This window comes from Electrophorus electricus, chromosome 13 (assembly GCF_041902795.1).
Source record: "Electrophorus electricus isolate QZ-2024a chromosome 13, ASM4190279v1, whole genome shotgun sequence".
Taxonomy (NCBI): Eukaryota; Metazoa; Chordata; class Actinopteri; order Gymnotiformes; family Gymnotidae; genus Electrophorus; species Electrophorus electricus.
In genome coordinates, this window is record NC_137509.1 from 22,966,071 (window position 1) to 22,988,684 (window position 22,614).

The 22,614-nt window shown below is 36.7% G+C and overlaps 2 non-coding genes and 23 pseudogenes across 2 annotated transcripts; all 25 read left to right on the forward strand.

Annotated features, from left to right (window-relative positions):
* Positions 1–964: 964 nt before the first annotated feature.
* On the forward strand, positions 965–1,083 carry LOC145647299 (5S ribosomal RNA; annotated as a pseudogene).
* A 791-nt stretch (positions 1,084–1,874) lies between these two features.
* Positions 1,875–1,993, forward strand: LOC145650382 (5S ribosomal RNA; annotated as a pseudogene).
* A 352-nt stretch (positions 1,994–2,345) lies between these two features.
* Positions 2,346–2,464, forward strand: LOC145650634 (5S ribosomal RNA; annotated as a pseudogene).
* Positions 2,465–3,911: 1,447 nt separating this feature from the next.
* On the forward strand, positions 3,912–4,030 carry LOC145650896 (5S ribosomal RNA; annotated as a pseudogene).
* Positions 4,031–5,039: 1,009 nt separating this feature from the next.
* Positions 5,040–5,158, forward strand: LOC145649579 (5S ribosomal RNA; annotated as a pseudogene).
* Positions 5,159–5,824: 666 nt separating this feature from the next.
* LOC145646914 (5S ribosomal RNA) lies at positions 5,825–5,943 on the forward strand (annotated as a pseudogene).
* Positions 5,944–6,295: 352 nt separating this feature from the next.
* Positions 6,296–6,414, forward strand: LOC145649994 (5S ribosomal RNA; annotated as a pseudogene).
* Positions 6,415–7,425: 1,011 nt separating this feature from the next.
* On the forward strand, positions 7,426–7,544 carry LOC145650431 (5S ribosomal RNA; annotated as a pseudogene).
* Positions 7,545–8,210: 666 nt separating this feature from the next.
* LOC145650880 (5S ribosomal RNA) lies at positions 8,211–8,329 on the forward strand. The gene has a single exon (XR_014116747.1). It is a non-coding gene; the product is annotated as a 5S ribosomal RNA (ribosomal RNA).
* A 1,105-nt stretch (positions 8,330–9,434) lies between these two features.
* LOC145650891 (5S ribosomal RNA) lies at positions 9,435–9,553 on the forward strand. Its single transcript, XR_014116748.1, has one exon. It is a non-coding gene; the product is annotated as a 5S ribosomal RNA (ribosomal RNA).
* A 352-nt stretch (positions 9,554–9,905) lies between these two features.
* Positions 9,906–10,024, forward strand: LOC145649491 (5S ribosomal RNA; annotated as a pseudogene).
* Positions 10,025–10,814: 790 nt separating this feature from the next.
* LOC145644726 (5S ribosomal RNA) lies at positions 10,815–10,933 on the forward strand (annotated as a pseudogene).
* A 352-nt stretch (positions 10,934–11,285) lies between these two features.
* On the forward strand, positions 11,286–11,404 carry LOC145644727 (5S ribosomal RNA; annotated as a pseudogene).
* Positions 11,405–12,416: 1,012 nt separating this feature from the next.
* LOC145644728 (5S ribosomal RNA) lies at positions 12,417–12,535 on the forward strand (annotated as a pseudogene).
* A 352-nt stretch (positions 12,536–12,887) lies between these two features.
* LOC145644729 (5S ribosomal RNA) lies at positions 12,888–13,006 on the forward strand (annotated as a pseudogene).
* Positions 13,007–14,017: 1,011 nt separating this feature from the next.
* On the forward strand, positions 14,018–14,136 carry LOC145650897 (5S ribosomal RNA; annotated as a pseudogene).
* A 1,228-nt stretch (positions 14,137–15,364) lies between these two features.
* On the forward strand, positions 15,365–15,483 carry LOC145648129 (5S ribosomal RNA; annotated as a pseudogene).
* Positions 15,484–15,835: 352 nt separating this feature from the next.
* Positions 15,836–15,954, forward strand: LOC145647398 (5S ribosomal RNA; annotated as a pseudogene).
* Positions 15,955–17,182: 1,228 nt separating this feature from the next.
* LOC145649572 (5S ribosomal RNA) lies at positions 17,183–17,301 on the forward strand (annotated as a pseudogene).
* Positions 17,302–18,091: 790 nt separating this feature from the next.
* LOC145644730 (5S ribosomal RNA) lies at positions 18,092–18,210 on the forward strand (annotated as a pseudogene).
* A 352-nt stretch (positions 18,211–18,562) lies between these two features.
* On the forward strand, positions 18,563–18,681 carry LOC145644731 (5S ribosomal RNA; annotated as a pseudogene).
* An 887-nt stretch (positions 18,682–19,568) lies between these two features.
* LOC145647579 (5S ribosomal RNA) lies at positions 19,569–19,687 on the forward strand (annotated as a pseudogene).
* Positions 19,688–20,477: 790 nt separating this feature from the next.
* Positions 20,478–20,596, forward strand: LOC145650898 (5S ribosomal RNA; annotated as a pseudogene).
* A 1,228-nt stretch (positions 20,597–21,824) lies between these two features.
* On the forward strand, positions 21,825–21,943 carry LOC145648131 (5S ribosomal RNA; annotated as a pseudogene).
* Positions 21,944–22,295: 352 nt separating this feature from the next.
* On the forward strand, positions 22,296–22,414 carry LOC145647400 (5S ribosomal RNA; annotated as a pseudogene).
* Positions 22,415–22,614: the final 200 nt, after the last annotated feature.

The following is a 22,614-nucleotide window of genomic DNA, read 5'->3' on the forward strand; positions in this document are numbered from 1 at the left end:
GTGAAGTGCAGTGATTAATAAAAAAAACTATCTGTTAGCACCTGGGAATAGCAGATGCTGTAAGTTTTTTTTGCATCACTTTCATTTACTCTCCAACTCACATGCCTGAATGTGAAGTGCAGTTATTCATCAAAAAAATATCTGTTAGCACCATGGACTACGAGATGCTGTAAGCTTCTCTTGCATCACTTTAATTTACTGTCAAGATGACATGCTAGGATGTGAAGTGCAGTGATTAATTAAAAAAACTATCTGTTAGCACCTGGGAATAGCAGATGCTGTAAGTTTTTGTTGCATCACTTTAATTTAATCTGCAACTGACAAGCTTGTATGTGAAGTGTACAGATTAAATAGAAATATTTTAGTACCAGGGAATAGCAGGTGCTGTAAGATTGTATTGCATCCCTTTAATTTATTTTCAAGCTATCATGTTCAAATTTGAAGTGCAGTGAATAATTAACTCAAACTATCTGTTAGCACCTGGGAATAGCAGATGCTGTAAGTTTTTGTTGCATCACTTTACTTTAATCTGCAACTGACAGGCTTGTATGTGAAGTGTACAGATTAAATAGAAATATTTTAGTACCAGGGAATAGCAGGTGCTGTAAGATTGTATTGCATCCCTTTAATTTATGTTCAAGCTATCATGTTCAAATTTGAAGTGCAGTGAATAATTAACTTAAACTATCTGTTAGCACCTGGGAATAGCAGATGCTGTAAGTTTTTTTTGCATCACTTTCATTTACTCTCCAACTCACATGCCTGAATGTGAAGTGCAGTGATTCATCAAAAAACTGTCTGTTAGTGCCTCCGTATACCAGATGTTGTAAGCTTTTATTGCATCATTTAATTTACATTCAAGATACCATTCTAGAATGTCAAGTGCAGGGATTAATAAAAAAAATTGTCAGATTGGTCTTTGATCATATTTGCTATGATTAGGAAATTTGAGTAAGTGTTTAAAGCTTACGGCCACACCAGCTTGAGAACGCCCAATCGCATCTGACCTTGGAAGCTAAGCAAGTTTGGGCCTGGATAGTACTGAGGTGGGACCCTACCTAGGAATACCAGGTGCTGTAAGCTTTTATTGCATCACTTTAATTTACTTTCAAGCTGACATGCTCAAATGTGAAGTGCAGTGATTAATAAAAAAAACTATCTGTTAGCAACTGGGAATAGCAGATGCTGTAAGTTTTTTTTGCATCACTTTCATTTACTCTCCAACTCACGTGCCTAAATGTGAAGTGCAGTGATTCATCAAAAACTATCTGTTAGCAACTTGGACTACGAGATGCTGTAAGCTTCTCTCGCATCAATTTAATTTACTGTCAAGATGACATGCTAGGATGTGAAATGCAGTGATTAATTAAAAAAACTATCTGTTAGCACCTGGGAATAGCAGATGCTGTAAGTTTTTGTTGCATCACTTTACTTTAATCTGCAACTGACAAGCTTGTATGTGAAGTGTACAGATTAAATAGAAATATTTTAGTACCAGGGAATAGCAGGTGCTGTAAGATTGTATTGCATCCCTTTAATTTATGTTCAAGCTATCATGTTCAAATTTGAAGTGCAGTGAATAATTAACTTAAACTATCTGTTAGCACCTGGGAATAGCAGATGCTGTACGTTTTTTTTTGCATCACTTTCATTTACTCTCCAACTCACATGCCTGAATGTGAAGTGCAGTGATTCATCAAAAAACTGTCTGTTAGTGCCTCCATATACCAGATGTTGTAAACTTTTATTGCATCATTTAATTTACATTCAAGATACCATTCTAGAATGTCAAGTGCAGGGATTAATAAAAAAAATTGTCAGATTGGTCTTTGATCATATTTGCTATGATTAGGAAATTTGAGTAAGTGTTTAAAGCTTACGGCCACACCAGCTTGAGAACGCCCAATATCATCTGACCTTGGAAGCTAAGCAAGTTTGGGCCTGGATAGTACTGACGTGGGACCCTACCTAGGAATACCAGGTGCTGTAAGCTTTTATTGCATCACTTTAATTTACTTTCAAGCTGACATGCTCAAATGTGAAGTGCAGTGATTAATAAAAAAAACTATCTGTTAGCACCTGGGAATAGCAGATGCTGTAAGTTTTTTTTGCATCACTTTCATTTACTCTCCAACTCACATGCCTGAATGTGAAGTGCAGTGATTCATCAAAAAACTCTCTGTTAGTGCCTCCGTATACCAGATGTTGTAAGCTTTTATTGCATCATTTAATTTACATTCAAGATACCATTCTAGAATGTCAAGTGCAGGGATTAATAAAAAAAATTGTCAGATTGGTCTTTGATCATATTTGCTATGATTAGGAAATTTGAGTAAGTGTTTAAATCTTACGGCCGCACCAGCTTGAGCACGCCCAATCTCATCTGACCTTGGAAGCTAAGCAAGTTTGGGTCTGGATAGTACTGAGGTGGGACCCTACCTAGGAATACCAGGTGCTGTAAGCTTTTATTGCATCACTTTAATTTACTTTCAAGCTTACATGCTCAAATGTGAAGTGCAGTGATTAATAAAAAAAACTATCTGTTAGCACCTGGGAATAGCAGATGCTGTAAGTTTTTTTTGCATCACTTTCATTTACTCTCCAACTCACATGCCTGAATGTGAAGTGCAGTTATTCATCAAAAAAATATCTGTTAGCACCATGGACTACGAGATGCTGTAAGCTTCTCTTGCATCACTTTAATTTACTGTCAAGATGACATGCTAGGATGTGAAGTGCAGTGATTAATTAAAAAAACTATCTGTTAGCACCTGGGAATAGCAGATGCTGTAAGTTTTTGTTGCATCACTTTACTTTAATCTGCAACTGACAAGCTTGTATGTGAAGTGTACAGATTAAATAGAAATATTTTAGTACCAGGGAATAGCAGGTGCTGTAAGATTGTATTGCATCCCTTTAATTTATTTTCAAGCTATCATGTTCAAATTTGAAGTGCAGTGAATAATTAACTCAAACTATCTGTTAGCACCTGGGAATAGCAGATGCTGTAAGTTTTTGTTGCATCACTTTACTTTAATCTGCAACTGACAAGCTTGTATGTGAAGTGTACAGATTAAATAGAAATATTTTAGTACCAGGGAATAGCAGGTGCTGTATGATTGTATTGCATCCCTTTAATTTATGTTCAAGCTATCATGTTCAAATTTGAAGTGCAGTGAATAATTAACTCAAACTATCTGTTAGCACCTGGGAATAGCCGATGCTGTAAGTTTTTTTTGCATCACTTTCATTTACTCTCCAACTCACATGCCTGAATGTGAAGTGCAGTGATTCATCAAAAACTATCTGTTAGCACCTTGGACTACGAGATGCTGTAAGCTTCTCTTGAATCACTTTAATTTACTGTCAAGATGACATGCTAGGATGTGAAATGCAGTCATTAATTAAAAAAACTATCTGTTAGCACCTGGGAATAGCAGATGCTGTAAGTTTTTGTTGCATCACTTTACTTTAATCTGCAACTGACAAGCTTGTATGTGAAGTGTACAGATTAAATAGAAATATTTTAGTACCAGGGAATAGCAGGTGCTGTAAGATTGTATTGCATCCCTTTAATTTATGTTCAAGCTATCATGTTCAAATTTGAAGTGCAGTGAATAATTAACTCAAACTATCTGTTAGCACCTGGGAATAGCAGATGCTGTACGTTTTTTTTGCATCACTTTCATTTACTCTCCAACTCACATGCCTGAATGTGAAGTGCAGTGATTCATCAAAAAACTGTCTGTTAGTGCCTCCGTATACCAGATGTTGTAAGCTTTTATTGCATCATTTAATTTACATTCAAGATACCATTCTAGAATGTCAAGTGCAGGGATTAATAAAAAAAATTGTCAGATTGGTCTTTAATCATATTTGCTATGATTAGGAAATTTGAGTAAGTGTTTAAATCTTACGGCCGCACCAGCTTGAGCACGCCCAATCTCATCTGACCTTGGAAGCTAAGCAAGTTTGGGTCTGGATAGTACTGAGGTGGGACCCTATCTAGGAATACCAGGTGCTGTAAGCTTTTATTGCATCACTTTAATTTACTTTCAAGCTGACATGCTCAAATGTGAAGTGCAGTGATTAATAAAAAAAACTATCTGTTAGCACCTGGGAATAGCAGATGCTGTAAGTTTTTTTTGCATCACTTTCATTTACTCTCCAACTCACATGCCTGAATGTGAAGTGCAGTTATTCATCAAAAAAATATCTGTTAGCACCATGGACTACGAGATGCTGTAAGCTTCTCTTGCATCACTTTAATTTACTGTCAAGATGACATGCTAGGATGTGAAGTGCAGTGATTAATTAAAAAAACTATCTGTTAGCACCTGGGAATAGCAGATGCTGTAAGTTTTTGTTGCATCACTTTAATTTAATCTGCAACTGACAAGCTTGTATGTGAAGTGTACAGATTAAATAGAAATATTTTAGTACCAGGGAATAGCAGGTGCTGTAAGATTGTATTGCATCCCTTTAATTTATTTTCAAGCTATCATGTTCAAATTTGAAGTGCAGTGAATAATTAACTCAAACTATCTGTTAGCACCTGGGAATAGCAGATGCTGTAAGTTTTTGTTGCATCACTTTACTTTAATCTGCAACTGACAAGCTTATATGTGAAGTGTACAGATTAAATAGAAACATTTTAGTACCAGGGAATAGCAGGTGCTGTAAGATTGTATTGCATCCCTTTAATTTATGTTCAAGCTATCATGTTCAAATTTGAAGTGCAGTGAATAATTAACTTAAACTATCTGTTAGCACCTGGGAATAGCAGATGCTGTAAGTTTTTTTTGCATCACTTTCATTTACTCTCCAACTCACATGCCTGAATGTGAAGTGCAGTGATTCATCAAAAAACTGTCTGTTAGTGCCTCCGTATACCAGATGTTGTAAGCTTTTATTGCATCATTTAATTTACATTCAAGATAACATTCTAGAATGTCAAGTGCAGGGATTAATAAAAAAAATTGTCAGATTGGTCTTTGATCATATTTGCTATGATTAGGCAATTTGAGTAAGCGTATAAAGCTTACGGCCACACCAGCTTGAGAACGCCCAATCTCATCTGACCTTGGAAGCTAAGCAAGTTTGGGGCTGGATAGTACTAAGGTGGGACCCTACCTAGGAATACCAGGTGCTGTAAGCTTTTCTTGCATCACTTTAATTTACTTTCAAGCTGACATGCTCAAATGTGAAGTGCAGTGATTAATAAAAAAAACTATCTGTTAGCACCTGGGAATAGCAGATGCTGTAAGTTTTTTTTGCATCACTTTCATTTACTCTCCAACTCACATGCCTGAATGTGAAGTGCAGTGATTCCTCAAAAATCTATCTGTTAGCACCTTGGACTACGAGATGCTGTAAGCTTCTCTTGCATCACTTTAATTTACTTTCAAGATGACATGCTAGGATGTGAAGTGCAGTGATTAATTAAAAAAACTATCTGTTAGCACCTGGGAATAGCAGATGCTGTAAGTTTTTGTTGCATCACTTTACTTTAATCTGCAACTGACAAGCTTGTATGTGAAGTGTACAGATTAAATAGAAATATTTTAGTACCAGGGAATAGCAGGTGCTGTAAGATTGTTTGCATCCCTTTAATTTATGTTCAAGCTATCATGTTCAAATTTGAAGTGCAGTGAATAATTAGTGCCTCCGTATACCAGCTCCGTATTGTAAGCTTTTATTGCATCATTTAATTACATTCAAGATAACATTCTAGAATGTCAAGTGCAGGGATTAATAAAAAAAATTGTCAGATTGGTCTTTGATCATATTTGCTATGATTAGGCAATTTGAGTAAGTGTTTAAGGCTTACGGCCACACCAGCTTGAGAACGCCCAATCTCATCTGACCTTGGAAGCTAAGCAAGTTTGGGCCTGAATAGTACTGAGGTGGGACCCTACCTAGGAATACCAGGTGCTGTAAGCTTTTCTTGCATCACTTTAATTTACTTTCAAGCTGACATGCTCAAATGTGAAGTGCAGTGATTAATAAAAAAAACTATCTCTTAGCACCTGGGAATAGCAGATGCTGTAAGTTTTTTTTGCATCACTTTCATTTACTCTCCAACTCACATGCCTGAATGTGAAGTGCAGTGATTCATCAAAAAACTGTCTGTTAGTGCCTCCGTATACCAGATGTTGTAAGCTTTTATTGCATCAATTAATTTACATTCAAGATAACATTCTAGAATGTCAATTGCAGGGATTAATAAAAAAAATTGTCAGATTGGTCTTTGATCATATTTGCTATGATTAGGCAATTTGCGTAAGTGTTTAAGGCTTGCGGCCATACCAGCTTGAGAATGCCCAATCTCATCTGACCTTGGAAGCTAAGCAAGTTTGGGCCTGGATAGTACTGAGGTGGGACCCTACCTATGTATACCAGGTGCTGTAAGCTTTTCTTGCATCACTTTAATTTACTTTCAAGCTGACATGCTCAAATGTGAAGTGCAATGATTAATAAAAAAAACTATCTGTTAGCACCTGGGAATAGCAGATGCTGTAAGTTTTTTTTGCATCACTTTCATTTACTCTCCAACTCACATGCCTGAATGTGAAGTGCAGTAAATCATCAAAAAACTGTCTGTTAGCACCTTGGACTACGAGATGCTGTAAGCTTCTCTTGCATCACTTTAATTTACTGTCAAGATGACATGCTCAAATGTGAAGTGCAGTGATTAATAAAAAAAACTATCTGTTAGCACCTGGGAATAGCCGACGCTGTAAGTTTTTTTTGCATCACTTTCATTTACTCTCCAACTCACATGCCTGAATGTGAAGTGCAGTGATTCATCAAAAACTATCTGTTAGCACCTTGGACTACGAGATGCTGTAAGCTTCTCTTGAATCACTTTAATTTACTGTCAAGATGACATGCTAGGATGTGAAATGCAGTGATTAATTAAAAAAACTATCTGTTAGCACCTGGGAATAGCAGATGCTGTAAGTTTTTGTTGCATCACTTTACTTTAATCTGCAACTGACAAGCTTGTATGTGAAGTGTATAGATTAAATAGAAATATTTTAGTACCAGGGAATAGCAGGTGCTGTAAGATTGTATTGCATCCCTTTAATTTATGTTCAAGCTATCATGTTCAAATTTGAAGTGCAGTGAATAATTAACTCAAACTATCTGTTAGCACCTGGGAATAGCAGATGCTGTAAGTTTTTTTTGCATCACTTTCATTTACTCTCCAACTCACATGCCTGAATGTGAAGTGCAGTGATTCATCAAAAAACTGTCTGTTAGTGCCTCCGTATACCAGATGTTGTAAGCTTTTATTGCATCATTTAATTTACATTCAAGATAACATTCTAGAATGTCAAGTGCAGGGATTAATAAAAAAAATTGTCAGATTGGTCTTTGATCATATTTGCTATGATTAGGCAATTTGCGTAAGCGTATAAGGCTTACGGCCACACCATCTTGAGAACGCCCAATCTCATCTGACCTTGGAAACTAACCAAGTTTGGGCCTGGATAGTACTGAGGTGGGACCCTACCTAGGAATACCAGGTGCTGTAAGCTTTTCTTGCATCACTTTAATTTACTTTCAAGCTGACATGCTCAAATGTGAAGTGCAGTGATTAATAAAAAAAACTATCTGTTAGCACCTGGGAATAGCAGATGCTGTAAGTTTTTTTTGCATCACTTTCATTTACTCTCCAACTCACATGCCTGAATGTGAAGTGCAGTGATTCATCAAAAAACTATCTGTTAGCACCTTGGACTACGAGATGCTGTAAGCTTCTCTTGCATCACTTTAATTTACTGTCAAGATGACATGCTAAGATGTGAAATGCAGTGATTAATTAAAAAAACTATCTGTTAGCACCTGGGAATAGCAGATGCTGTAAGTTTTTGTTGCATCACTTTACTTTAATCTGCAACTGACAAGCTTGTATGTGAAGTGTACAGATTAAATAGAAATATTTTAGTACCAGGGAATAGCAGGTGCTGTAAGATTGTTTGCATCCCTTTAATTTATGTTCAAGCTATCATGTTCAAATTTGAAGTGCAGTGAATAATTAGTGCCTCCGTATACCAGCTCCGTATTGTAAGCTTTTATTGCATCATTTAATTACATTCAAGATAACATTCTAGAATGTCAAGTGCAGGGATTAATAAAAAAAATTGTCAGATTGGTCTTTGATCATATTTGCTATGATTAGGCAATTTGAGTAAGCGTATAAGGCTTACGGCCACACCAGCTTGAGAACGCCCAATCTCATCTGACCTTGGAAGCTAAGCAAGTTTGGGCCTGGATAGTACTGAGGTGGGACCCTACCTAGGAATACCAGGTGCTGTAAGCTTTTCTTGCATCACTTTAGTTTACTTTCAAGCTGACATGCTCAAATGTGAAGTGCAGTGATTAATAAAAAAAACTATCTGTTAGCACCTGGGAATAGCCGATGCTGTAAGTTTTTTTTGCATCACTTTCATTTACTCTCCAACTCACATGCCTGAATGTGAAGTGCAGTAAATCATCAAAAAACTGTCTGTTAGCACCTTGGACTACGAGATGCTGTAAGCTTCTCTTGCATCACTTTAATTTACTTTCAAGATGACATGCTAGGATGTGAAGTGCAGTGATTAATTAAAAAAACTATCTGTTAGCACCTGGGAATAGCAGATGCTGTAAGTTTTTGTTGCATCACTTTACTTTAATCTGCAACTGACAAGCTTGTATGTGAAGTGTACAGATTAAATAGAAATATTTTAGTACCAGGGAATAGCAGGTGCTGTAAGATTGTTTGCATCCCTTTAATTTATTTTCAAGCTATCATGTTCAAATTTGAAGTGCAGTGAATAATTAACTCAAACTATCTGTTAGCACCTGGGAATAGCAGATGCTGTAAGTTTTTTTTGCATCACTTTCATTTACTCTCCAACTCACATGCCTGAATGTGAAGTGCAGTGATTCCTCAAAAATCTATCTGTTAGCACCTTGGACTACGAGATGCTGTAAGCTTCTCTTGCATCACTTTAATTTACTGTCAAGATGACATGCTAGGATGTGAAATGCAGTGATTAATTAAAAAAACTATCTGTTAGCACCTGGGAATAGCAGATGCTGTAAGTTTTTGTTGCATCACTTTACTTTAATCTGCAACTGACAAGCTTGTATGTGAAGTGTACAGATTAAATAGAAATATTTCAGTACCAGGGAATAGCAGGTGCTGTAAGATTGTATTGCATCCCTTTAATTTATGTTCAAGCTATCATGTTCAAATTTGAAGTGCAGTGAATAATTAGTGCCTCCGTATACCAGCTCCGTATTGTAAGCTTTTATTGCATCATTTAATTACATTCAAGATAACATTCTAGAATGTCAAGTGCAGGGATTAATAAAAAAAATTGTCAGATTGGTCTTTGATCATATTTGCTATGATTAGGCAATTTGAGTAAGCGTATAAGGCTTACGGCCACACCAGCTTGAGAACGCCCAATCTCATCTGACCTTGGAAGCTAAGCAAGTTTGGGCCTGGATAGTACTGAGGTGGGACCCTACCTAGGAATACCAGGTGCTGTAAGCTTTTCTTGCATCACTTTAATTTACTTTCAAGCTGACATGCTCAAATGTGAAGTGCAGTGATTAATAAAAAAAACTATCTGTTAGCACCTGGGAATAGCCGATGCTGTAAGTTTTTTTTGCATCACTTTCATTTACTCTCCAACTCACATGCCTGAATGTGAAGTGCAGTGATTCATCAAAAAACTGTCTGTTAGTGCCTCCGTATACCAGATGTTGTAAGCTTTTATTGCATCATTTAATTTACATTCAAGATAACATTCTAGAATGTCAATTGCAGGGATTAATAAAAAAAATTGTCAGATTGGTCTTTGATCATATTTGCTATGATTAGGCAATTTGAGTAAGTGTTTAAGGCTTACGGCCATACCAGCTTGAGAATGCCCAATCTCATCTGACCTTGGAAGCTAAGCAAGTTTGGGCCTGGATAGTACTGAGGTGGGACCCTACCTATGTATACCAGGTGCTGTAAGCTTTTCTTGCATCACTTTAATTTACTTTCAAGCTGACATGCTCAAATGTGAAGTGCAATGATTAATAAAAAAAACTATCTGTTAGCACCTGGGAATAGCAGATGCTGTAAGTTTTTTTTGCATCACTTTCATTTACTCTCCAACTCACATGCCTGAATGTGAAGTGCAGTGATTCATCAAAAACTATCTGTTAGCACCTTGGACTACGAGATGCTGTAAGCTTCTCTTGAATCACTTTAATTTACTGTCAAGATGACATGCTAGGATGTGAAATGCAGTGATTAATTAAAAAAACTATCTGTTAGCACCTGGGAATAGCAGATGCTGTAAGTTTTTGTTGCATCACTTTACTTTAATCTGCAACTGACAAGCTTGTATGTGAAGTGTATAGATTAAGTAGAAATATTTTAGTACCAGGGAATAGCAGGTGCTGTAAGATTGTATTGCATCCCTTTAATTTATGTTCAAGCTATCATGTTCAAATTTGAAGTGCAGTGAATAATTAACTCAAACTATCTGTTAGCACCTGGGAATAGCAGATGCTGTAAGTTTTTTTTGCATCACTTTCATTTACTCTCCAACTCACATGCCTGAATGTGAAGTGCAGTGATTCATCAAAAAACTGTCTGTTAGTGCCTCCGTATACCAGATGTTGTAAGCTTTTATTGCATCATTTAATTTACATTCAAGATAACATTCTAGAATGTCAAGTGCAGGGATTAATAAAAAAAATTGTCAGATTGGTCTTTGATCATATTTGCTATGATTAGGCAATTTGCGTAAGCGTATAAGGCTTACGGCCACACCATCTTGAGAACGCCCAATCTCATCTGACCTTGGAAACTAACCAAGTTTGGGCCTGGATAGTACTGAGGTGGGACCCTACCTATGTATACCAGGTGCTGTAAGCTTTTCTTGCATCACTTTAATTTACTTTCAAGCTGACATGCTCAAATGTGAAGTGCAATGATTAATAAAAAAAACTACCTGTTAGCACCTGGGAATAGCAGATGCTGTAAGTTTTTTTTGCATCACTTTCATTTACTCTCCAACTCACATGCCTGAATGTGAAGTGCAGTGATTCATCAAAAAACTGTCTGTTAGTGCCTCCGTATACCAGATGTTGTAAGCTTTTATTGCATCATTTAATTTACATTCAAGATAACATTCTAGAATGTCAAGTGCAGGGATTAATAAAAAAAATTGTCAGATTGGTCTTTGATCATATTTGCTATGATTAGGCAATTTGCGTAAGCGTATAAGGCTTACGGCCACACCATCTTGAGAACGCCCAATCTCATCTGACCTTGGAAACTAACCAAGTTTGGGCCTGGATAGTACTGAGGTGGGACCCTACCTATGTATACCAGGTGCTGTAAGCTTTTCTTGCATCACTTTAATTTACTTTCAAGCTGACATGCTCAAATGTGAAGTGCAATGATTAATAAAAAAAACTACCTGTTAGCACCTGGGAATAGCAGATGCTGTAAGTTTTTTTTGCATCACTTTCATTTACTCTCCAACTCACATGCCTGAATGTGAAGTGCAGTGATTCATCAAAAAACTGTCTGTTAGCACCTTGGACTACGAGATGCTGTAAGCTTCTCTTGCATCACTTTAATTTACTGTCAAGATGACATGCTCAAATGTGAAGTGCAGTGATTAATAAAAAAAACTATCTGTTAGCACCTGGGAATAGCCGACTCTGTAAGTTTTTTTTGCATCACTTTCATTTACTCTCCAACTCACATGCCTGAATGTGAAGTGCAGTGATTCATCAAAAATCTATCTGTTAGCACCTTGGACTACGAGATGCTGTAAGCTTCTCTTGCATCACTTTAATTTACTTTCAAGATGACATGCTAGGATGTGAAGTGCAGTGATTAATTAAAAAAACTATCTGTTAGCACCTGGGAATAGCAGATGCTGTAAGTTTTTGTTGCATCACTTTACTTTAATCTGCAACTGACAAGCTTGTATGTGAAGTGTATAGATTAAGTAGAAATATTTTAGTACCAGGGAATAGCAGGTGCTGTAAGATTGTATTGCATCCCTTTAATTTATGTTCAAGCTATCATGTTCAAATTTGAAGTGCAGTGAATAATTAACTCAAACTATCTGTTAGCACCTGGGAATAGCAGATGCTGTAAGTTTTTTTTGCATCACTTTCATTTACTCTCCAACTCACATGCCTGAATGTGAAGTGCAGTGATTCATCAAAAAACTGTCTGTTAGTGCCTCCGTATACCAGATGTTGTAAGCTTTTATTGCATCATTTAATTTACATTCAAGATAACATTCTAGAATGTCAAGTGCAGGGATTAATAAAAAAAATTGTCAGATTGGTCTTTGATCATATTTGCTATGATTAGGCAATTTGCGTAAGCGTATAAGGCTTACGGCCACACCATCTTGAGAACGCCCAATCTCATCTGACCTTGGAAACTAACCAAGTTTGGGCCTGGATAGTACTGAGGTGGGACCCTACCTATGTATACCAGGTGCTGTAAGCTTTTCTTGCATCACTTTAATTTACTTTCAAGCTGACATGCTCAAATGTGAAGTGCAATGATTAATAAAAAAAACTACCTGTTAGCACCTGGGAATAGCAGATGCTGTAAGTTTTTTTTGCATCACTTTCATTTACTCTCCAACTCACATGCCTGAATGTGAAGTGCAGTGATTCATCAAAAAACTGTCTGTTAGTGCCTCCGTATACCAGATGTTGTAAGCTTTTATTGCATCATTTAATTTACATTCAAGATAACATTCTAGAATGTCAAGTGCAGGGATTAATAAAAAAAATTGTCAGATTGGTCTTTGATCATATTTGCTATGATTAGGCAATTTGCGTAAGCGTATAAGGCTTACGGCCACACCATCTTGAGAACGCCCAATCTCATCTGACCTTGGAAACTAACCAAGTTTGGGCCTGGATAGTACTGAGGTGGGACCCTACCTATGTATACCAGGTGCTGTAAGCTTTTCTTGCATCACTTTAATTTACTTTCAAGCTGACATGCTCAAATGTGAAGTGCAATGATTAATAAAAAAAACTACCTGTTAGCACCTGGGAATAGCAGATGCTGTAAGTTTTTTTTGCATCACTTTCATTTACTCTCCAACTCACATGCCTGAATGTGAAGTGCAGTGATTCATCAAAAAACTGTCTGTTAGCACCTTGGACTACGAGATGCTGTAAGCTTCTCTTGCATCACTTTAATTTACTGTCAAGATGACATGCTCAAATGTGAAGTGCAGTGATTAATAAAAAAAACTATCTGTTAGCACCTGGGAATAGCCGACTCTGTAAGTTTTTTTTGCATCACTTTCATTTACTCTCCAACTCACATGCCTGAATGTGAAGTGCAGTGATTCATCAAAAATCTATCTGTTAGCACCTTGGACTACGAGATGCTGTAAGCTTCTCTTGCATCACTTTAATTTACTTTCAAGATGACATGCTAGGATGTGAAGTGCAGTGATTAATTAAAAAAACTATCTGTTAGCACCTGGGAATAGCAGATGCTGTAAGTTTTTGTTGCATCACTTTACTTTAATCTGCAACTGACAAGCTTGTATGTGAAGTGTACAGATTAAATAGAAATATTTTAGTACCAGGGAATAGCAGGTGCTGTAAGATTGTTTGCATCCCTTTAATTTATGTTCAAGCTATCATGTTCAAATTTGAAGTGCAGTGAATAATTAACTCAAACTATCTGTTAGCACCTGGGAATAGCAGATGCTGTACGTTTTTTTTGCATCACTTTCATTTACTCTCCAACTCACATGCCTGAATGTGAAGTGCAGTGATTCATCAAAAAACTGTCTGTTAGTGCCTCCGTATACCAGATGTTGTAAGCTTTTATTGCATCATTTAATTTACATTCAAGATACCATTCTAGAATGTCAAGTGCAGGGATTAATAAAAAAAATTGTCAGATTGGTCTTTAATCATATTTGCTATGATTAGGAAATTTGAGTAAGTGTTTAAATCTTACGGCCGCACCAGCTTGAGCACGCCCAATCTCATCTGACCTTGGAAGCTAAGCAAGTTTGGGTCTGGATAGTACTGAGGTGGGACCCTATCTAGGAATACCAGGTGCTGTAAGCTTTTATTGCATCACTTTAATTTACTTTCAAGCTGACATGCTCAAATGTGAAGTGCAGTGATTAATAAAAAAAACTATCTGTTAGCACCTGGGAATAGCCGATGTTGTAAGTTTTTTTTGCATCACTTTCATTTACTCTCCAACTCACATGCCTGAATGTGAAGTGCAGTGATTCATCAAAAACTATCTGTTAGCACCTTGGACTACGAGATGCTGTAAGCTTCTCTTGAATCACTTTAATTTACTCTCAAGATGACATGCTAGGATGTGAAATGCAGTGATTAATTAAAAAAACTATCTGTTAGCACCTGGGAATAGCAGATGCTGTAAGTTTTTGTTGCATCACTTTACTTTAATCTGCAACTGACAAGCTTGTATGTGAAGTGTACAGATTAAATAGAAATATTTTAGTACCAGGGAATAGCAGGTGGTGTAAGATTGTATTGCATCCCTTTAATTTATGTTCAAGCTATCATGTTCAAATTTGAAGTGCAGTGAATAATTAACTCAAACTATCTGTTAGCACCTGGGAATAGCCGATGCTGTAAGTTTTTTTTGCATCACTTTCATTTACTCTCCAACTCACATGCCTGAATGTGAAGTGCAGTGATTCATCAAAAACTATCTGTTAGCACCTTGGACTACGAGATGCTGTAAGCTTCTCTTGAATCACTTTAATTTACTGTCAAGATGACATGCTAGGATGTGAAATGCAGTGATTAATTAAAAAAACTATGTGTTAGCACCTGGGAATAGCAGATGCTGTAAGTTTTTGTTGCATCACTTTACTTTAATCTGTAACTGACAAGCTTGTATGTGAAGTGTACAGATTAAATAGAAATATTTTAGTACCAGGGAATAGCAGGTGCTGTAAGATTGTATTGCATCCCTTTAATTTATGTTCAAGCTATCATGTTCAAATTTGAAGTGCAGTGAATAATTAACTCAAACTATCTGTTAGCACCTGGGAATAGCAGATGCTGTAAGTTTTTTTTGCATCACTTTCATTTAATCTCCAACTCACATGCCTGAATGTGAAGTGCAGTGATTCATCAAAAAACTGTCTGTTAGTGCCTCCATATACCAGATGTTGTAAGCTTTTATTGCATCATTTAATTTACATTCAAGATAACATTCTAGAATGTCAAGTGCAGGGATTAATAAAAAAAATTGTCAGATTGGTCTTTGATCATATTTGCTATGATTAGGCAATTTGAGTAAGTGTTTAAGGCTTACGGCCACACCAGCTTGAGAACGCCCAATCTCATCTGACCTTGGAAGCTAAGCAAGTTTGGGCCTGGATAGTACTGAGGTGGGACACTACTTAGGAATACCAGGTGCTTTAAGCTTTTCTTGCATCACTTTAATTTACTTTTAAGCTGACATGCTCAAATGTGAAGTGCAGTGATTAATAAAAAAAACTATCTGTTAGCACCTGGGAATAGCCGATGCTGTAAGTTTTTTTTGCATCACTTTCATTTACTCTCCAACTCACATGCCTGAATGTGAAGTGCAGTGATTCATCAAAAAACTGTCTGTTAGTGCCTCCGTATACCAGATGTTGTAAGCTTTTATTGCATCATTTAATTTACATTCAAGATAACATTCTAGAATGTCAATTGCAGGGATTAATAAAAAAAATTGTCAGATTGGTCTTTGATCATATTTGCTATGATTAGGCAAATTGAGTAAGCGTTTAAGGCTTACGGCCACACCAGCTTGAGAATGCCCAATCTCATCTGACCTTGGAAGCTAAGCAAGTTTGGGCCTGGATAGTACTGAGGTGGGACCCTACCTAGGAATACCAGGTGCTGTAAGCTTTTCTTGCATCACTTTAATTTACTTTCAAGCTGACATGCTCAAATGTGAAGTGCAGTGATTAATAAAAAAAACTATCTGTTAGCACCTGGGAATAGCCGATGTTGTAAGTTTTTTTTGCATCACTTTCATTTACTCTCCAACTCACATGCCTGAATGTGAAGTGCAGTGATTCATCAAAAACTATCTGTTAGCACCTTGGACTACGAGATGCTGTAAGCTTCTCTTGAATCACTTTAATTTACTCTCAAGATGACATGCTAGGATGTGAAATGCAGTGATTAATTAAAAAAACTATCTGTTAGCACCTGGGAATAGCAGATGCTGTAAGTTTTTGTTGCATCACTTTACTTTAATCTGCAACTGACAAGCTTGTATGTGAAGTGTACAGATTAAATAGAAATATTTTAGTACCAGGGAATAGCAGGTGGTGTAAGATTGTATTGCATCCCTTTAATTTATGTTCAAGCTATCATGTTCAAATTTGAAGTGCAGTGAATAATTAACTCAAACTATCTGTTAGCACCTGGGAATAGCCGATGCTGTAAGTTTTTTTTGCATCACTTTCATTTACTCTCCAAATCACATGCCTGAATGTGAAGTGCAGTGATTCATCAAAAACTATCTGTTAGCACCTTGGACTACGAGATGCTGTAAGCTTCTCTTGAATCACTTTAATTTACTGTCAAGATGACATGCTAGGATGTGAAATGCAGTGATTAATTAAAAAAACTATGTGTTAGCACCTGGGAATAGCAGATGCTGTAAGTTTTTGTTGCATCACTTTACTTTAATCTGTAACTGACAAGCTTGTATGTGAAGTGTACAGATTAAATAGAAATATTTTAGTACCAGGGAATAGCAGGTGCTGTAAGATTGTATTGCATCCCTTTAATTTATGTTCAAGCTATCATGTTCAAATTTGAAGTGCAGTGAATAATTAACTCAAACTATCTGTTAGCACCTGGGAATAGCAGATGCTGTAAGTTTTTTTTGCATCACTTTCATTTAATCTCCAACTCACATGCCTGAATGTGAAGTGCAGTGATTCATCAAAAAACTGTCTGTTAGTGCCTCCATATACCAGATGTTGTAAGCTTTTATTGCATCATTTAATTTACATTCAAGATAACATTCTAGAATGTCAAGTGCAGGGATTAATAAAAAAAATTGTCAGATTGGTCTTTGATCATATTTGCTATGATTAGGCAATTTGAGTAAGTGTTTAAGGCTTACGGCCACACCAGCTTGAGAACGCCCAATCTCATCTGACCTTGGAAGCTAAGCAAGTTTGGGCCTGGATAGTACTGAGGTGGGACCCTACTTAGGAATACCAGGTGCTTTAAGCTTTTCTTGCATCACTTTAATTTACTTTCAAGCTGACATGCTCAAATGTGAAGTGCAATGATTAATAAAAAAAACTATCTGTTAGCACCTGGGAATAGCCGACGCTGTAAGTTTTTTTTGCATCACTTTCATTTACTCTCCAACTCACATGCCTGAATGTGAAGTGCAGTGATTCATCAAAAACTATCTGTTAGCACCTTGGACTACGAGATGCTGTAAGCTTCTCTTGAATCACTTTAATTTACTGTCAAGATGACATGCTAGGATGTGAAATGCAGTGATTAATTAAAAAAACTATCTGTTAGCACCTGGGAATAGCAGATGCTGTAAGTTTTTGTTGCATCACTTTACTTTAATCTGCAACTGACAAGCTTGTATGTGAAGTGTATAGATTAAGTAGAAATATTTTAGTACCAGGGAATAGCAGGTGCTGTAAGATTGTATTGCATCCCTTTAATTTATGTTCAAGCTATCATGTTCAAATTTGAAGTGCAGTGAATAATTAACTCAAACTATCTGTTAGCACCTGGGAATAGCAGATGCTGTAAGTTTTTTTTGCATCACTTTCATTTACTCTCCAACTCACATGCCTGAATGTGAAGTGCAGTGATTCATCAAAAAACTGTCTGTTAGTGCCTCCGTATACCAGATGTTGTAAGCTTTTATTGCATCATTTAATTTACATTCAAGATAACATTCTAGAATGTCAAGTGCAGGGATTAATAAAAAAAATTGTCAGATTGGTCTTTGATCATATTTGCTATGATTAGGCAATTTGCGTAAGCGTATAAGGCTTACGGCCACACCATCTTGAGAACGCCCAATCTCATCTGACCTTGGAAACTAACCAAGTTTGGGCCTGGATAGTACTGAGGTGGGACCCTACCTATGTATACCAGGTGCTGTAAGCTTTTCTTGCATCACTTTAATTTACTTTCAAGCTGACATGCTCAAATGTGAAGTGCAATGATTAATAAAAAAAACTACCTGTTAGCACCTGGGAATAGCAGATGCTGTAAGTTTTTTTTGCATCACTTTCATTTACTCTCCAACTCACATGCCTGAATGTGAAGTGCAGTGATTCATCAAAAAACTGTCTGTTAGTGCCTCCGTATACCAGATGTTGTAAGCTTTTATTGCATCATTTAATTTACATTCAAGATAACATTCTAGAATGTCAAGTGCAGGGATTAATAAAAAAAATTGTCAGATTGGTCTTTGATCATATTTGCTATGATTAGGCAATTTGCGTAAGCGTATAAGGCTTACGGCCACACCATCTTGAGAACGCCCAATCTCATCTGACCTTGGAAACTAACCAAGTTTGGGCCTGGATAGTACTGAGGTGGGACCCTACCTATGTATACCAGGTGCTGTAAGCTTTTCTTGCATCACTTTAATTTACTTTCAAGCTGACATGCTCAAATGTGAAGTGCAATGATTAATAAAAAAAACTACCTGTTAGCACCTGGGAATAGCAGATGCTGTAAGTTTTTTTTGCATCACTTTCATTTACTCTCCAACTCACATGCCTGAATGTGAAGTGCAGTGATTCATCAAAAAACTGTCTGTTAGCACCTTGGACTACGAGATGCTGTAAGCTTCTCTTGCATCACTTTAATTTACTGTCAAGATGACATGCTCAAATGTGAAGTGCAGTGATTAATAAAAAAAACTATCTGTTAGCACCTGGGAATAGCCGACTCTGTAAGTTTTTTTTGCATCACTTTCATTTACTCTCCAACTCACATGCCTGAATGTGAAGTGCAGTGATTCATCAAAAATCTATCTGTTAGCACCTTGGACTACGAGATGCTGTAAGCTTCTCTTGCATCACTTTAATTTACTTTCAAGATGACATGCTAGGATGTGAAGTGCAGTGATTAATTAAAAAAACTATCTGTTAGCACCTGGGAATAGCAGATGCTGTAAGTTTTTGTTGCATCACTTTACTTTAATCTGCAACTGACAAGCTTGTATGTGAAGTGTACAGATTAAATAGAAATATTTTAGTACCAGGGAATAGCAGGTGCTGTAAGATTGTTTGCATCCCTTTAATTTATGTTCAAGCTATCATGTTCAAATTTGAAGTGCAGTGAATAATTAGTGCCTCCGTATACCAGCTCCGTATTGTAAGCTTTTATTGCATCATTTAATTACATTCAAGATAACATTCTAGAATGTCAAGTGCAGGGATTAATAAAAAAAATTGTCAGATTGGTCTTTGATCATATTTGCTATGATTAGGCAATTTGAGTAAGTGTTTAAGGCTTACGGCCACACCATCTTGAGAACGCCCAATCTCATCTGACCTTGGAAGCTAAGCAAGTTTGGGCCTGAATAGTACTGAGGTGGGACCCTACCTAGGAATACCAGGTGCTGTAAGCTTTTCTTGCATCACTTTAATTTACTTTCAAGCTGACATGCTCAAATGTGAAGTGCAGTGATTAATAAAAAAAACTATCTGTTAGCACCTGGGAATAGCAGATGCTGTAAGTTTTTTTTGCATCACTTTCATTTACTCTCCAACTCACATGCCTGAATGTGAAGTGCAGTGATTCCTCAAAAATCTATCTGTTAGCACCTTGGACTACGAGATGCTGTAAGCTTCTCTTGCATCACTTTAATTTACTTTCAAGATGACATGCTAGGATGTGAAGTGCAGTGATTAATTAAAAAAACTATCTGTTAGCATCTGGGAATAGCAGATGCTGTAAGTTTTTGTTGCATCACTTTACTTTAATCTGCAACTGACAAGCTTGTATGTGAAGTGTACAGATTAAATAGAAATATTTTAGTACCAGGGAATAGCAGGTGCTGTAAGATTGTTTGCATCCCTTTAATTTATGTTCAAGCTATCATGTTCAAATTTGAAGTGCAGTGAATAATTAACTCAAACTATCTGTTAGCACCTGGGAATAGCAGATGCTGTACGTTTTTTTTGCATCACTTTCATTTACTCTCCAACTCACATGCCTGAATGTGAAGTGCAGTGATTCATCAAAAAACTGTCTGTTAGTGCCTCCGTATACCAGATGTTGTAAGCTTTTATTGCATCATTTAATTTACATTCAAGATACCATTCTAGAATGTCAAGTGCAGGGATTAATAAAAAAAATTGTCAGATTGGTCTTTAATCATATTTGCTATGATTAGGAAATTTGAGTAAGTGTTTAAATCTTACGGCCGCACCAGCTTGAGCACGCCCAATCTCATCTGACCTTGGAAGCTAAGCAAGTTTGGGTCTGGATAGTACTGAGGTGGGACCCTATCTAGGAATACCAGGTGCTGTAAGCTTTTATTGCATCACTTTAATTTACTTTCAAGCTGACATGCTCAAATGTGAAGTGCAGTGATTAATAAAAAAAACTATCTGTTAGCACCTGGGAATAGCCGATGTTGTAAGTTTTTTTTGCATCACTTTCATTTACTCTCCAACTCACATGCCTGAATGTGAAGTGCAGTGATTCATCAAAAACTATCTGTTAGCACCTTGGACTACGAGATGCTGTAAGCTTCTCTTGAATCACTTTAATTTACTCTCAAGATGACATGCTAGGATGTGAAATGCAGTGATTAATTAAAAAAACTATCTGTTAGCACCTGGGAATAGCAGATGCTGTAAGTTTTTGTTGCATCACTTTACTTTAATCTGCAACTGACAAGCTTGTATGTGAAGTGTACAGATTAAATAGAAATATTTTAGTACCAGGGAATAGCAGGTGGTGTAAGATTGTATTGCATCCCTTTAATTTATGTTCAAGCTATCATGTTCAAATTTGAAGTGCAGTGAATAATTAACTCAAACTATCTGTTAGCACCTGGGAATAGCCGATGCTGTAAGTTTTTTTTGCATCACTTTCATTTACTCTCCAACTCACATGCCTGAATGTGAAGTGCAGTGATTCATCAAAAACTATCTGTTAGCACCTTGGACTACGAGATGCTGTAAGCTTCTCTTGAATCACTTTAATTTACTGTCAAGATGACATGCTAGGATGTGAAATGCAGTGATTAATTAAAAAAACTATGTGTTAGCACCTGGGAATAGCAGATGCTGTAAGTTTTTGTTGCATCACTTTACTTTAATCTGTAACTGACAAGCTTGTATGTGAAGTGTACAGATTAAATAGAAATATTTTAGTACCAGGGAATAGCAGGTGCTGTAAGATTGTATTGCATCCCTTTAATTTATGTTCAAGCTATCATGTTCAAATTTGAAGTGCAGTGAATAATTAACTCAAACTATCTGTTAGCACCTGGGAATAGCAGATGCTGTAAGTTTTTTTTGCATCACTTTCATTTAATCTCCAACTCACATGCCTGAATGTGAAGTGCAGTGATTCATCAAAAAACTGTCTGTTAGTGCCTCCATATACCAGATGTTGTAAGCTTTTATTGCATCATTTAATTTACATTCAAGATAACATTCTAGAATGTCAAGTGCAGGGATTAATAAAAAAAATTGTCAGATTGGTCTTTGATCATATTTGCTATGATTAGGCAATTTGAGTAAGTGTTTAAGGCTTACGGCCACACCAGCTTGAGAACGCCCAATCTCATCTGACCTTGGAAGCTAAGCAAGTTTGGGCCTGGATAGTACTGAGGTGGGACACTACTTAGGAATACCAGGTGCTTTAAGCTTTTCTTGCATCACTTTAATTTACTTTCAAGCTGACATGCTCAAATGTGAAGTGCAGTGATTAATAAAAAAAACTATCTGTTAGCACCTGGGAATAGCCGATGCTGTAAGTTTTTTTTGCATCACTTTCATTTACTCTCCAACTCACATGCCTGAATGTGAAGTGCAGTGATTCATCAAAAAACTGTCTGTTAGTGCCTCCGTATACCAGATGTTGTAAGCTTTTATTGCATCATTTAATTTACATTCAAGATAACATTCTAGAATGTCAATTGCAGGGATTAATAAAAAAAATTGTCAGATTGGTCTTTGATCATATTTGCTATGATTAGGCAAATTGAGTAAGCGTTTAAGGCTTACGGCCACACCAGCTTGAGAATGCCCAATCTCATCTGACCTTGGAAGCTAAGCAAGTTTGGGCCTGGATAGTACTGAGGTGGGACCCTACCTAGGAATACCAGGTGCTGTAAGCTTTTCTTGCATCACTTTAATTTACTTTCAAGCTGACATGCTCAAATGTGAAGTGCAGTGATTAATAAAAAAAACTATCTGTTAGCACCTGGGAATAGCCGATGTTGTAAGTTTTTTTTGCATCACTTTCATTTACTCTCCAACTCACATGCCTGAATGTGAAGTGCAGTGATTCATCAAAAACTATCTGTTAGCACCTTGG